Raw genomic sequence first — 17,217 nt, forward strand, 5'->3', positions numbered from 1 at the left:
GCTGGAACCAGGAAGGGGATGGAAAGGCAGAGGGGCATGGGACCAGCGGCCAGCTTAGGGAAGGGGCGTTGGGGGTGTGGAGGCTGGCTGTGGCAGGTCAAGCTTCTGCTCCAGGAGGTGGTGAAATAGGATGCTCGGTAGACGGGTGACTCACAGGTCTTCTATGGCACAGGATGGTGGAGAAAATTCCATCTCCTTCGTTGAATAAGATTCTAAGTCATGCTTGAAAAATGGATATAGAAGCTCGTATGAACAATAAGTTATTTCACTCTTTTGTTTTAAAATAACCTGTATCACTTTATAGCAGGAAAAATCTACACAGAATGTTGTGGACACGTCCTGATCGTAAGTCTTTGGCATTAAGCTTTCTCCCAGTGAAGAAAGTAAAGAAGAAAATCACTCAAAGATCAGGCTAAAGGTGGCCCAAGACTCACACCTGATATCATGGTGTGACCACATCAGAACGTCATACCATCTTCTACTTGTGTGCACGTGATCGTCATACCTTACTCTGAGTGCCACCCACAGCAAGCTGGTATTGCTATGAGGTTGATGGCTCAAAAAAGCAACACAAACACACAATTTTTTTTTAATTCAATTAGTTCAATTCTTCTCTTTCAGGCAATAAAATATCTAAAAATCACAAACACAGATTTGACTCTCTAATAGCAATTGCTAACGATCTCTGATTATAATGAGTGTGTGATTTTCCTTGGAATGAAATTATCTATTGCTTTTATTTTAAACAAATCAATTTGTGATGGTTCTGAGATTATTCCAGACAAGTAGATCTTATGTATTTCTTCTCCCTTAGGCTTTGAGAGAATTTTGTGGCCACCCTAGCTTCAGGAAAAGCATTAATGTTCCTGGTTCCAGCAATATTTTGTAAAACTGTTAGAAATGCCTGATAGAAATGGATGGAAAGGTGGCAGGGACTATGTCATGATTTTGTTTTCTTTAAGTTCCTTTTATTGTATGTTTGCTGAATTAGTGTGAGATTAGCCTAGTAATTTGGACCCAGGACTATTGATTGGGACCTGCGCCTGCCCTTCCCACTGACTTTCGCAGTAAAAGGACACAAAGTGATTCTCGGAGCTGTAATGTGAAATAATCTAGTGTGTGTGAGCATGTCCTTGCTGGGCCCTGAGAACATTTGGGGAAGGCTGAGTGCCCTAGTCTGTTTGGGCTGCCGTAACAAAATACTACAGACGGGGTAGCTTAAGCAACAGACATTCATATCTCACAGTTCAGGAGGCTGGAAGTCCAAGGTCAAGGTGCTGGCAGGTTTGGTTTCTCCTGAGGCCTCTCTCTTTGGCTTATAGACAGCTACCTTCTTGCTGTGTCCCCACATGGAGGATGGGGCAAGGGGGTTTTCCAGGGTCTCTTTATAAGGGCGTTGATTCCTTTCATGAAGGATCTGCCTTCATGACCTCATCACCTCCCAGAAACCCCACCTCTTAATACCATCACATTGGGGGTTATGTTTCCACATAAGAGTTTGGGGAGGCACAGACATTTAGTTCATAGCAACGAGAATTAGAAAGACCACGGAGAGGCAAGAGGTTGATCAATTTGGTACCAGGTGACACTGGGAGTTTTGAGAAGGAATGTTAATTTTAGTTTCCAGTGTTGCTGAAGTGAGTATTTCCATTCAACTTAAGAAATGCTCACTGAGTGCATTTTGGGCCAGGAGATGAAGAGGGTAACTGGACTTCCCTTCAGGCCCCCAGGAGGTGCAGCTGCACAAACTGCACCAATGGTAACAGTGATGGGGTCACTTTACATTTCACATCGAGTTGAAATTGTCAGTGTTCGTTATCAAGTATAAAAAAGATACGGGAAATCATGTAATGAACGCCCAGATCTCCCAGGTTTTCCAAGTGTGACTTATATGCTTCAGACTTCTTCAGGAAATTAAAATGTCCTGATAAGTGTGGAATCCCTTGTCAAGCCCATCCTCCCCTTGATAACCAGTACCCTGAATTTGTCTTCCATTCCTATTTTATGCTACTTTTAGATCTGTGTATTCATAAATTCTCTGTTGTTTCACCTATTTTAAAATTTAAGTGTTAGCACACTGTGTATTCCATTTCTCAAGTAGGTTTTTTTCACAATAGTTTGAATTTATTCTATTACATGAGCACTCTTTCCAACTGGTGTATAGTATTTTGTTGTATGAAAATTCCTCAGTTATTTTTCTGTTCTCCTATTATGCTCATTTGGACCAGTTCTAAGCACAGGGCTTGTAGTAAAGGATCTTTTTTCCTGCCAATCTTTTTTAAGAGGCTGTGTGTGGGATTCGTGGGTTTGTAAGGGATTCTCAGGCTACCTTCCCATCCAGAAGGCAGGCACGTGCTCCCTGAGCAAGCCCAGAAGTGCTTGCTCCTGCAGCTCTGGTCTTGGAAGTAGAAGCCAGGAGGAGGCCCTCGGAGCTGCAGCCACCAGCACAGCTCAGGTGACCCACGAAGGCCACTGAGATGGTGAGATTCTCGCTGCAGCTTCTAAACAAAGGCATCAAAGGTGAGGAGACAGGCTACAGTTTTGTATATGCGAGATCTCAAAAAATGTTACCTTTTTTTCAGAAAGCAACTAAATTTATGTTCTATTAAGATTTTTTTTTAAAAAAATGTTAGTAAATTAGATTGTTTGATGATAGTTTAATGTGTTCAGTTAGAATTTAGGGAAGAATGAAAGACTCCCAAAGGGAAAAAAAAGCCTTCACAACAGGGGAGGGTGGCACCAGATTGGGTGCCCCTGGCAGCCCTCTGCCCTCTGCCCCAGTCTGGACTCTGGCTTCACTCCACAATCACCTGAAACACTCTTCTGTTACCTATTTCCAGAAGTTCCATCCTTCTCTACTGGTTTAACCCCAGTTTCCTTCATTCTGCTTTCTGGGTTTTTTCTTCCCAGTCATCTTCTAACACGTTAAAAAAAAAGGCCTGCTCTCATGTTTCATATCAAAAACCTCTTTCTTGTTTATCCGATTGTTCCTTTTATCTCTTCTTGCATTCTGTCCTTATTTCAAGAAGGCAACATTCTATCATATTTTTATGGATATTTATATTTTTTTGTAAACAAGATTTTTTTTCTGTTGCTTTTAAGTTTCTGTTCCTTGATGTTTCTCTCTCTCTCTTTTTTTTAACATTTTGCTTATTTATTCTTTTTTTAACACATTATTGACCAGAGACATATTAATACGTCTTTTGTTACCCAAATGTTATTGACTGGAGACGTTTCAATATTCACTTACATAACAAATTGCTGGCCATAGGCGTTAGTTTCTGCAAAAATCCCCCAGTCGGTAATGAGTTAAACAAGTTTGAGACTTTCCTCAGATATCTACAAATGCAATTAGTAAGTGAAAGTGAATGTCCATCTTCAGGTTTACTGGATGTGGCCAAATTACTGTCCAGGAGACCACATTAACTTAGTGTCATGAGCAGAAAATGAGCATGTGACCACACTCCCACCCACTGGGGTTTGTAACCAAGATCCAAAAATGGCACCCTCCCATTCATCCTGACCTTCCTGAGTCTCAGGAGCGAGCCTTAGACATTTAATGTCCTGGATAACAGCCCCCTTTAATAGCCTGTGTTTTAAGCAGCTCTTGACTAATAGCCTGTTAAGTCTCCTCCTCAAGTGCTTAAATTTGTAGACCTTTAATATATACATTTAGTTGTTCTTAGATAAGATATATTCTCTTTTCTTGTTTTTTTTTTGGTCAGTGAAGTAATTTTTAAGAATTGTTTTATGTATTTTTTTAATCTGGCAAATATGTACACGGCATTGGATTAACATATTTCCTTTTCTTTGGTTTGTAGAATTCATCATTTTAGATCTTTTGAAAAAAATGTGTATGGGACTTCCCTGGTGGCGCAGTGGTTAAGAATCCGCCTGCCAACGCACAGGACACCGGTTCGAGCCCTGGTCTGGGAAGATCCCACATGCCGCGGAGCAACTAAGCCTGTGCACCATGACTACTGAGCCTGCGCTCTTAGAGCCCGTTGCAATGAGAAGCCCACACATCGCAATGAAGAGTAGTCCCTGCTCGCCGCAACGAGAGGAAGCCTGGGCTGAGCAACGAATACCCAACGCAGCCAAAAAAAAAAAAAAAAAATGTGTAAATAAGTTTCAGCAGAAGATCCTGTATTCTCCTCTTATTTATACTCTGCATAGATTGTTTATCCAGCTATGTAAATGGGGAAGCACAATGCTACCAAGGACTTATTTCAACTACAGGTGCTGGTGGCTTTGTCCTTATAAAATGTGAGGTCCATCTTAAGAAATATTCTCATGGGAAAGCAGAAATATGACTGTCGGCACTTATAAAGGGCAGCTATATGAAAGCATAACTGCAGAACTAGCATACTCTTTTGAAAAATTAGAACTAATTAATAAGATGAAATCAATTCAACTTCCTTAAGAAAGATCTTCAGTGGTTAATTTTGAAAGATGATGGAAGAATTTGTGTCATTTTAAAAGAAAAGGTGGTTGACTTTTTATCTAGATTTTTCACTTATATCAGGAACACATTTAGCCTTATTGTTTTGCTCTGAGCCATATGGACACATACACAAGCCAAAACGATTCCACCCAGGCTAACACTTAATTCCTCAAATGGAGAACCATTGTCATCAGGCAAGACTTTAATTAGTTATTGATTTTCATTTTATTATCTAAATTATCTTTCTAATCTACCTCTGTATATATATTAATCTTTTTGTTTATTGTGTTATCTATATTTTATCTGCTAAAGTTTAACTTGAGGACAGGAAGAAATTATATTTGGTAATTATTGTAGAAAATCATAGGAGAAAAAATGATTTTGTCAGTTTTGCTTTTTGTTTGGAGCTTGGAGCTTGTTGGAAATGTATTTTGTTGATTACCATAAAGACCTAATGTTTGCATATTTAACAGTCATCTTCATTGCTATGAAACGAGATTAAGCTTCTTCAAGAATATTTACTTCTGAGGACATTTCTGCTTTATATAGACCATGTATCCTGGAAAAAGAGGAATTCTGGTGAGAAAAGAGTACAGTGAACTGGTGATAGAAAAGGAATTCCCTGGACAGTGTTACAATGACACCTGCACTTGCTTGCCTAGACAGAGACTTTCTCCCAAGGTGTGATGGTTAATTTCATGTGTCAACTTGATTGGATCACGGGGTTACCAGGCATTTAGTTAAACATTGTGTCCGTGAGGGTGTCTCCTGATAAGATTAGCATTGAGCTGGTGGACTGAGTAAAGCAGAAGACTCTCCCCAATGTGGGGAACTCATCCAATCCCTCAAAGCCCTGAATAGGACAAAAAGGTGGAGGAAGGTTGGATTTGCTCTTTCTGCCTGATTGTTGAGTTGGAACATCAGTGCTTCTCGTGTCCTTGGACTGGGACTTACACCATCGGCTCTCCCTGTAGATCACAGGAGTCTCAGCTTACATGACAGCACGAACCCATCCCTCATAATAAATCACATATACACATGGATATATATGTGTGTGTGTATATATATATATATACACATGGATATGTGTGTGTGTATATATATATACACACACATATATTTCCTATCCAACATACCCTATTGGTTCTGTTTCTCTGGAGAGCTCTAATATGAGAGTTGTACAATATTAGTATCTAAATGATGCAGGATGCAGACCTTGCATTTTGAAATGTCCAAGGAGAAGTTGAGCTGAGCACACAAATATTGACTCACCTTAAAATATGATAGGCTTTTACTCTGCAATAAAGGAAGTAAAATTTTAAAAAGAGGGAACTGGTTAGAAAGTATGACTTGTAAACTTGTAAATTGTATATCTTAAGCAATTTTTAAAACGAGTTAACCATTTCCCCTTTTTCCTTTCAAGAGCATCCATTATGATATTTTCTAATAAGAAAAGTCAACCCTTTACAATTAGGGAAGTTGCTAAAGATGATCAGGACTGATTATTTGAGAGAATCTCATTTCAACCATTTCTACATTGGATCAGCATTTCTGTGGTAATTGCTTTTGAACTGACTCAGGTTATGAGAATTGAAAACATTTACTCACATGACTTCTACCTCAGTCAACTGTCTGAAAATTAACATGGTACTAGAATAGTGAGGGTTTGGAATGGTAACTACCGAGTTACTGATTTATATATAGCAGATATGTTTTAAAATGCTCAACAAAGAAGGGCCCCTGTCCCTGTCTTTCCCTCGTCTTCACCTACCCTGCAAAACAGTCCTCTCCAGGGTGAGGGAGCTGAACTGAGTGAGCAGGCAGCCCAAAGTGGAGGGAGTCTTGCAGTGTGGTCACCAGAGGCTGACTGTGGACCAGCAACAATAACGTTCAGGGAACAATTTTCATGGGCCAAGTATTGTGCTCAGAACTGCTTTTTAGATTCATTCTAATTTTATCACCCAAGCATCCTGTGAAGAGCCTACTATTATCATTTCCATTCTACGGGGAAGGGGACTGAGGCTCAGAGGATTATGTAAGCTGCGTAAGGTAACAGCCAGCTCAGAAGATGTGCAACTGGGACTCCAAACCCTCAGGGTCTGCTTCCAAGTCTTTGCTCTTTTTCCCGACCCTGTACTTCCAGGATTTGACAACAGACCTCACACTTGAAGTGGGTTCTGTGCAAGCAGTAGGTCTCTGCCCTCTCCCCACAAGTAACTGTGTGTGAGGATCTCAGGAACCATCTTTCTCCACCCGGTATTGGTCTCAGAAATCTACTCTACCTAAAAATTTTTCCTACTGTCCATTTCAATCACATGTATGCAGTGGAAACAGGAAGGATTACACCCGAAAACCTGAACTGAATTCTATTCACCTCTAGTTCTTACAGGAAACCTCCCCACAAATGTTTCTACTTCTTTGGCCGCACATTATCAAATAGCCAAGCATTTGATAACATCTTACTTCTATGATTTCGCTTTGCTTCATGTCTGCACTTTCCAGGATTCAATATGTTTATAAGAGTTAATCATGGGTGTACCTGATTTGCTGTAACCTTTTCTTAACTTTTCAGTTATGACTGAAGGATAAAAAACTGGAAAATATACTGAAAATCCCCAACAACACCACATTCAAATAGGACATGATCGAAAGAGAAAACATTTGCAAATTTAAAAAAGGAAAGCACCTCTTTAGACTAGGGCCAGTGTCTCCAAGCTAATGCACTTCATTCAAGACTATTTGTGTTGTATGTGCCAACAAACTTAAACAGGCATAAGGAAAAAGGGAAATCTTTGCTTATGTGCCAGAAATGTCTACAAGTAGCGCTGCCTTAGGTTTGACTTGATTCAGGACAAAAACTGTGTTACTAAGACCCAGAGGCTCCACTTCCTTCCCGCTGGCTCCCTTCATAGGACGGCCCCATGCCTCTCACCCTGTACCACCAAGCCCAGAGGAAGAACAAGAGCTTATCTTTACCGGAAGTTTCAGCCCACGTTTTCTCATGTTTCTTTGACTCTCATTGGGTTACCTCCCTGGATCTGAAGCAACTGTCACGGTCAAGGTGCATGGGATATACTGATCCATTTAAGCCAACTGACCCCACCACCAGAGCTAGTTTTGGAGGCTTTTCCCTCAAAACAGGAAAGGAGGTTTCCCTAAAGACATCTGCAGTTCTTTAACTACCAGAGATAGGAGAATGGGTGTTGGTCAGCTAACAATTAATGTTCTGAAATTGGAGTCCAAGGATATTTAGAGTTTCCTGAATGGACTTTATTATATGCCAGAAAATATATGAGAAAAAATTCATATCTTTAAAAATACTTAGTTCACCTAAAATTACTAGCCGCCACCAGAGTCTACATCTCTGAATATGCTGTTAGAAAGTGGCTTAAACATACAGAGAATATGCCAAAGATATATCATTGCTATCAATTATCTTGGATTACTCTTCTTTCTTTCTTTGAATACTCCATTTTATAACAAACGAGCACACTTGATAAATATTACCTGATTTAGATAGATTTTTAGATAAAAAATCAACCAGATGCTCTTATTTAGTTGTTGTAAGAAATAGGTTTGATATAAAAGGGCTTACTCAAAATAAATACATGTCTTTATATTCTGTGAATATAAAGGTTTTTAATAGGTTCTTTTTTCATTGGTGAGAACAACTGAAGGATTATAAGAGAAATCAAGAGCATTGGAAAGACTAGAAAAGAGAAATGCAAGACAGTAAACTTGCAATAAACTGTCTCTTAAATGGGACAATTCTGCAAATACTCTAAAAATCAGAATAATAATAATGGCAATAATAATAATTAGAATTTTCAGTCTGTAGTGGCTTTCTACTAAAGGCCTATAAAGCATTTCGATGTAATGGGATAATATTCATGACAAAGCAGTAGCCATCGCCATAAATGTACACAGCACTTAAGCACTAATGAGGAACTTTGGCTTTCCCTGCCTTGTAAAAGCATTTCCTCTAAGTACTTCTCAACATCAGGAGCATTATCAGTGACAGATGGGAAGCCGAAGAGTGACAGGAAAGTGAGTGGTTCATTACAATAGGGTACAATTGCACCAGCTGCGATGCTCGGGAGTTTTTACTGTAACCAACCCCTTTCCACATAAAGCCTGCATGTTTACTGACAGCTGCTCTCTGAGATGCGCGGGGTGCTCTGGAACTCCCTGCACACCCCCTCAGAGCCAGCAGTTTTCTCCAGCCCTCCTCTGCATCTGCTCTGGGGCTGCCTCAGTTCGTTCAGGACTTCAACTCTCTGCTTGGGCTCCTCCAGTGACCAGCTCACTGGTCTCCCAACGTGTCCATCCTCTGAATTCTAACTAGAGTGATATTTCTAAACACAAATTGGATCTCCCTCTACTTAAAATCATCAGTGGCTCTCGTGTGGGTTTAGGGTGGAGCTCACTGAGCTAAGACTGTGGGGCTGTCTGGTTTTCACCCTGGAGGCAGCTGAGGCTCCAACTAAGTGATGCGCTGAGACCCTCCTGTCCACACCCACAGCCCCAGCGCATACCTCAGGTGCAGCAGAACCCAGGCACCTGCGGCCTCTGCCCACACTGGGCAGCTGGGCAGGGCAGCAGGAAAAGGGAGGGAGCACCTAGGGGGTACCCAGGGCAGGGAGAGGGCCAGGTGGGGCTCAGAGAGTACAAATTCAAACACACAACAAATAAGAAGGCGATGCAGTGCCTTAGGCTTCAAGTGTAGTGCCCTTACGATCCTGAGACCCATGGGCCCTAGGGTAGAGCACACATACTTTTGCAATAATAAAAAGTGATATTTCAACGTATATCATAATGACTCTCTTCAATGCCTTTTAGTTTTCAAGGGCATATTTATTTTTTCATTACCTTCTAGGGGAAGCAAGTAATTATTAAGTAGTATATTAACATTATTAAACTCATTAAAACTCATGGAAGCACAAGATATTTCAAGTTTCATGTAGAATTTAGTATAAAGAATAAGACTTCTTTAAAGTGCTATCCAAGGGGGTTTAATTACAAAAAAACTTAAAAAAAAAAAAAAAAGAAAACCAAAGATTATCCCCAGAGCTTCCAAAAAGAGTACAACTGGTGTCAGAACACAATTCCAGGGAAGTACTTCTGAGAAGTTTGAAGGGCAGATAAAATGTTAGTGGTAGAGTGTACGACACTGTTAACTTAGATCGAATTGAAGCATTAAAAGGATACTTTGGCCTTGGACTGCAGAATGGATTTTTACTGCCTTTTGATTTAAGTATTGTTAAAACTGCATGCAAGATCATAAACAGAAAAAAACCCTAAAGTCATCACGAAAGGGATTATGGTGGAAATAATCCTTCCTTTAAGACCCCAGATAGGTGGAATTTCTTCCTGTGAAACTTACATTTTCAGATTCTCACAGTTGGGTGTGCAGGCTTCGGTGTAGTATGTGAGATGTGTACAACTTTGCAGTATTAATTATAGTGAGGGTTTTTTTTTAAACATTAATGAAAGCCGTATGCATGTGAGATTTTCCAAAAATGTGAGTATCTCCCCCCTCCCATCCGCCTTCCTCTCAACCCTTTTGGAATATGTGCAAAACACTTCTAAGTACAGCATGTACTTTTCTTCAGTGCAGTCACTTTTTCCTAATGACCATTTATGTAAACCTCGGTAATGTCGAGAGCAGAGAATTCCTGCCGCAGTATAAATAGCTTGTGAGAACTCTGCCCTTGACCCCGCTGCACCAAGGGAATAAGGGTTTCTAATGACTGGGTTCTGCCCGTGGCCCAGACCCAGCGGACTGAACGTGGCCATTCATGCTGCCTGGGCTGGTCAGCGGCCCCAGCCCTGAGGCTCGGCCAGTATTGGGCTGATGCTGGGGATTCTAGGGTCGGCTGTATTGTCTAGTAGGGAAACTGATGCTCACCCCAAAGCGTGTTAACCAGGGAAAGACTCTCCACAAGAAAGTAGCATTCACCACCACGAAGGTTTAGAAACTAGGAAGTCCTTCTACCACTGCAGGTACACAAAGCACATGGACCTTCTCCCAGCATCAGTTCTCTAGTATCAGGGAAGCCTGTGGAAGTGGCCCCAGGGGTAACAGAATATTCTCGACTTCTCAAATTACAGCCTCAGAATAAACATACATTTCCTGAAAATCCAGAGAATCCTTTCTGTTCCACCATTTTCTCCTTCTAATCAGGATTAAAAGGAGAAAATACAACATTGTCAGCCTTTACCAATCCCATTCCATCTTCCACATTTTCTTCTCCCCCAGCCCACTTCTTGGTGGTAAGTAAGAACTTTTTAGTAAACATATGACATCTAAACAATTACCATTGCTTTGGTGGGAGCAACTAAACACGGAACAATTATCTTCTGTTAACACGGTAAAAAAAAAAAAAAAAAAAGTGAAGTTGTACAAGTACCTCTGATAACTCTGCCAAAAGCCTTTGGTCCTCCTCTGTGACGGTCCTGCTCCTGGATCCATTGCACATAGTAAGGGAGCCGTTCAACTGTCTCCCATTCAAAACAGATGTGACTGTAAACTCAGTTCTCTCTGTGTTGAATCATTACCACTAACTTATTGTGACACCTTCACTGTGAATACCTGTTAATAAACACTATTGTCTCACAGGTGCTATGTTTATGACTACAAAGAAATGAAGGGCTTTGAGATGTTGATGTTGGCACATAAATTATGTGGGTTATTTTGTAAATACGGTCTAAGGGAAGCGTGGGCTTCTGCTGAGTGTGCAGCTATGTGGATGATAGCCCAGGTGTCACCTTTGAGTTCTGCCCACAGTTAAGTCTGTGACAGTGTTCTTGAATACATGTCATCACTTCCTGCTTAAGTTTAATTCCAGAAGAGGGCAAGACTCTCTGCAAATAATGATGGCATTTTCTCTTGTCAGAAAAGAAAACTTGTGGATTGGACATATTCCTTTTTTTTCTAAGCTACCAAAAATCTTCAAATGAAATTAAAGGTACAATTGTCGTGTTTAATATTCTCTCATCGCAGGTAATAGTCTTATCCTTTAGCTGCATTTAGATGATTCCTCAGCTCTTTAAACTCTCCAAACTACACGTTTAACTATTTTGCATTGTATTATAACTTGTAAACTAACTCAATCCCTTTTAGACATGGAAAAGGTATAAAATTTTCAGACTTAGGAAGGATTATGGTTTTATTTATGCCATGGCTACGCTGGGAGTTCCTTCCTTGTAAACACAGAGCAGGATTTTCTCCTGTCCCTCCCCGCCTCCCAATACTCAATTTCACGGCCAGTGCAGTTGACCCTAAACTCCGGCAACCAGCAAAGGGTAGTGAGGAGAAATCACCAATGTCAAAGGGAGAGTGGGGCCGTGAAGAGCAGAAAAGAGAAAGGAAACAGGGATCCCGTGCACGTAAGGACCATCCTCCACGCCAGGTGGAGGACAGTCCCCTGTCCCCCCTGCTCTCCCTCCTGAGTCTGGAGTGAGGGCTGCCTCGCCACTAGGAAACACTCAGGATCCCAAGGCGCTGTTTCTTGGTATCACGCCCCTGCCCTGAGTTCTTTGGGGGCATCTCGCATCTCCCAGGGCAATGACCGCCTGGCCACTCCCTCACTGCCCCACCTCCTTCTTCCAGTAGGTCTGAACACCCCCATGTGTGCGCTTCTGTTTCCTCCTTTCCCACAGTGTGATCAGACCACCTTTCTTAAATATCTCCTATTTCACATTTAGCCTGTGCCTGTGTAGGAAGACTTCCTTTCTCTGCCTTTCTCTTTCTGACCGGGCAGGGAACCTGTGAGATATGAGGAGTACCATTTCCTTTTTCCACCACGGCAGAGAGGACTGCAACGATCACTCCTCTCCCATGTGAACCAGAGTCTCCTTATGTCATAATATCCCAGCTCCACAAAATGTGTCCTCCAATGTTGGGGCAGGGACTTACAGTTGTGGTGAGACTACATTCATATCTAATCGGCAAAGTGCAATTACTGCCTTTTCAAATGCTTTCTTTCCTTTTGCTACTTTTTCCTCCTAAGTGCATTGAAAAAAAAATTTTCTTTCTTATCAGAGTCTACCATGGGGAAAAGGCTGGGCTGACCCTATTCCTGGTCTCAGCACACGTCCCAAGCGCATGCGCCTCTGACGTCCTTGCTTAGCTGCCCCGCCCTCACCTTCGCAGGTTAACCACAACATGCAACATCCCCAGATCTCGTGCATGTACGCGTTGCATGAGCACAATAAGCAAGAATCTATACCCCTCCCCAGAGATTTAGGTATTGAATACATCTTTGTAAGTATCTTTCTAAAACAAACAGGGACATGGCCTCTTCCTGTCCTAGGAACCTGCACGGTTCTACTGAAAGTGAAACCCGAAGGCAGTCACATTTGCTACATGGACCCATTCATATGTGGTTCTGGGATTATGGATGAGCAACTGCTCCGAGGCCAGGGAGCTCCAGGTTGGTCTAAGCTATAACTTGTAGGGTATAAAGGTGCACTGAATTCTCTCTCTCAGGAATTTGACCCGAGACTACGGAGAAAGGGAGACAGCTATTGGAGACAAAATACCAATAAAAAATGATAGAGTTAACTTCTGAAAGTACAACTAACTGTTCTTGTCTTAAGAGATATTAATTCCCTACATGATCTTTTTTTTCTGAAAGGAAATGAGTGAACTAAAATATTAACACCATTTTTAAAATGTGACTTCTCTTTCAAAGTGTTTGGAATAGTTATCTTCACAAAATCTGGCCAGGAAAACAGAGCCTAAAAGAAAATTTAAAAACTGCTTCCACTGGAGATGCATCTAAAGAACAATTGGTTAATTAAAACAATTTTCCTCTGACATTTAAAGCCTCCTTCGAACAAAATGTTTCCAAGCCCTCCACAGCTTGCCTCTGAATGAGTTCAATGATTAATTCATCTGAGAAAGGTGCTCCCCCGCTCACTATGTCCTCAAACAAAGAGCAATTGATTCTGCACTATCACTGTTTTCACGTGCTAAGTGGTAGCACAAATGATTCATTCATAATTCTCTGTGCATAAACCTCTAGATTATGGCAGGTTATTGAAATACTTCAGGCTATTTGTCATATTCTTATCAGCAGTACCCAAACAAATAAGTCATCTCATCAGTTCTAAAGTAGAAATATAAAAACAAAACAAGGTGACTTTCATTTGTCCACTTGCTACATCCAGTACAATCATGCCTTTGAATGGGAGAATCTCTCCACACTGCTGATGTTTTGGATGGTGGATTCCCACAGAATGGTCGCCACATCCAGCTTCATGACGGTCCAGTGGTGGCCTTTGATCTTGGATAAGTTGCCTGCCTTGCTCTAATCTATCTGAGTTTCAATGAAAGCTTGCATCCAGTAACCCACAGTTCATAAAATGAGCCTTCATTTTGTTGTGATGAGTGGGTTGAATTGTGCTATAGACTGAATGTTTGTGTCTCCCCAGGATTTATAGGTTGAAATCTAATCCCCAGTGTGATGGTGTTAGGAGGTGGAACCTCTGGGAGGTGAATTAGGTCATGAGGGTGGAGCCCCCATGACTGGGATAGCCCCCATGACTGAATGTGGCCTTATTTGGAACCAGGGTCTTTACAGATGAAATCGAGTTAAGATGCCATCATCCTGGATGGAGTATGATAATGTCATCCTGGACAGAGTATGATGATGTCATCCTGGATGGAGCATGATGATGTCATCCTGGATGGAGTATGATGAAAAAACACAGAATCTAACAGTAGATTAAAAGATGCAACACGTGCTTGTTCCTCTTTGTCCCTTTCTCTTTCTTTGTTGTTTTACTTTGTTTTCATAGAATCACAGAATGGGATGCCCAATTTTGAGTCATTTTACACAATGAATTCTAAATCAAGAGCTAAAGATCTGTTTTATTTTTATGGCAAATTATTCTGTACATGGCTTCCAACAAAAAGCTTTATTTGAAGTTTTCAAAAAAAAAATCTAGAAAGCACTTCTTATTTTTGTATGTGTATGTGCATGTGCGTGTGTGTGTGCACCTATAGGATGCTGTTAAAATGTTTAACAACTAGTTGATACACATTATGGCCATTAGAACAAACACTGTCAAAGAGCTGAAACGGCTGTGCCTGGCAGTGCTAAATGGATGTCCAGGCATTGCAGGTATGTCAGCCTTATGTATATGTGTGTGTAGATACATGTAAATAGACATATTTCACATTCAACTATAAATAAAATATGTTTATAGAACTAGTAGAATGCTGAAGTTATGGCTTATTCTCTCAAAAAAATCAAAATAATATTTGAATATTAACTGTCAAATGTAGTTGCAACCTCTAAGGGAAAATCTTCTATGTGGTTTATATACAAAATCTGCATCCAGCACTTGAAGTATAAATATCTATTTAATATTGTTACATGAAAACATGTACTTCTAATAATGCTTGTGAAAACTATTCATTGTATGTACAGGTACAATTTTAAGAACTTTAATTGAGTAGGAAAATAGATTAAAATAATGTAAATATTAGGGACAATCCTTTGGAACATTCCACTAGCAAATCATTATAACTTTCTGAGTTATAATGTTAAAGTCAAATATTTAAATTAAAATAATAATACAAAGTAGGTTAATAGAGATTTGGTTAAATTATAATTCTAATCTCTTTAGAAGTATTTGGTGTATTGAAATTTACAGTGGAAAACAAAATAACCTTTAAGTACTGTATTGAATTAGACTTATTTGGACATTAATCTCTCTAAAAAACAAAACAAAAAGCCCCCGTTAGGGAAGGATTCACATTTTATAAAGATGAGGATGAGTTATAAACATTTCAACTGTGCCACATCAAATTTTCTTAATGAGTAAAAATTATAAAATTATACCATCCATGATAAAATTAGTATGGGAAAGACATTGCAAGAGGACAAGTGTATACCTTATAAAAAATTATGAAGAAAAGATGAAAATGATAGAGAAAAGAGGAACATAATTTATTCTTCCAATCAATCTTTTAAAGACAGTATTTAATAATCATTGTAAGATGAAAATCGCTTGAAGCTTATAAAATAAATTTAAAATTTTTGGACATTGAATTATTTTCAGTAGTTAAAGTACATTTTATAATTGTCCAAGCAGTAAATCCTCAGCACAAATTTCCTTCTAGAAAAAAATGCTTCTGAAAATCTTTTCCCTGAATTATATTCAGCTGTGCACCAAAAGGCTCCTAATATCAGTAATGTGCCAGTTGGAACTGAGCCTCTATTTGGTGTTGCAAACCATGTTGGCAGGAGCAAATCTGCACCCGATGGGGCTGGGGTATTACCATTCTTGAACAAAAAGTTCAACTTTGAAAATTTCGGCACAAAATTATAATAAAATTGCAGCGATAACTGTTTTGGGATGATGCAATTTCAGGTTTATATTTGTGTGCCAGAGATCCATTCCTTCACATGGTAGTCACCTTTAACCCTGACATCAACTGTGTATTCATTTTAACCTTGTGCCATTCAGTGTGTCTTAGCTCAGGTTGACAAGTATCATAGATGGGGCAGGTTAAATAACAAAACGTTTATTTCCTGCAGTTGTGGTGGCTGGGAAGTCCAAGATCAAGGTGCAGGCACATTGGGTTTCTGCTGAGACTCCAGTTTACAGACAGTGATCTTGCTGTGTCTTCATATGGTGGAGAAAGAGAGACCATCTGTCTTGCGTCTCTTTTACAAGGGCACTAATTCCATTCATGAGGGCTCCACCCTCATGACCTCATCTAATCCTATTCACCTCCCAAAGGCCCCACCTCTTAACACCATCACGTTGGGGGTTAGGATTCAACATATGAATTGATGGGGCACAAACATTCAGTCCATAGAACCATGTTAGGCCAAAATATAAATTTCATTTGTCTCTATTAAAAGAATGTAATCATAATCTGATTTCAATGTTTTGCAATACAACATTCCATACTCTAAATGCTCCCCCTGAGCAAATTTGAGACAGGAGAATAAATAATGTTTAAGTAAAATTTTATTTTATGTATTTTTCAACAGATATTTTTTCTCTGTACTTTTAGAAGAGTTTATATCATTGTGAAGAAATTATAGGGAAGTGATTCATTTAACATAAGGAAGAATATCTTCTAAATATTAGCTTTGTGCCAAAATGAAGCTTGGCTTACCAAATTAGTTTGTCATTTTCCCATCTAAGTTGTATGATTTCTGGTTGAGGATATGGTAGAGGGGATCCGTAACTAGGTAGAAAATTCAAATAGAAAAACTGGAGATTCTGAAATTATTTTTATTCCACGATCAACTTTGTCTTTGTGATTAACCACTGATCATCAGCAATTTATCTCTAATTAAATCAACTGGGGGTTGAATGAGGGTTTAGCATTGTGCCATATTCAGGTGTTGAGCTTGAATTCTGGTTACTTCCTTTTGTTTGTGCAATATAATGCCATAGCAATTCACACGATGTGGAGACTAGAACAATCATAAAGCAAACAAGGTATGACCGGAGCCCCAGAAAGACCCTCCACCCTAGCTTACCTTCTAGTGTTACTGCTTATATATAAGCATTCCCGCCTTTTGCCTGTTTTTCACCTTTGGGTAAATGGAATCATATTGTATGTATTCTCTCACATATTGACTCTTTCTCGCAATAGTATGTTTATAATATCAACCATGTTGCTGCCTGTCCAATCATCATTGCTGTGTAGAGTTCCATTGCAGGCATATTCCATAATTTATTTATCTAGTCCACAATTTTTATACTGTTGGGTTGTCTTCTCATTTTGCTTATTATTAATC

The sequence above is a fragment of the Grampus griseus genome, assembly GCF_964374135.1.
Source record: "Grampus griseus genome assembly, chromosome: 2".
Classification (NCBI taxonomy): Eukaryota; Metazoa; Chordata; class Mammalia; order Artiodactyla; family Delphinidae; genus Grampus; species Grampus griseus.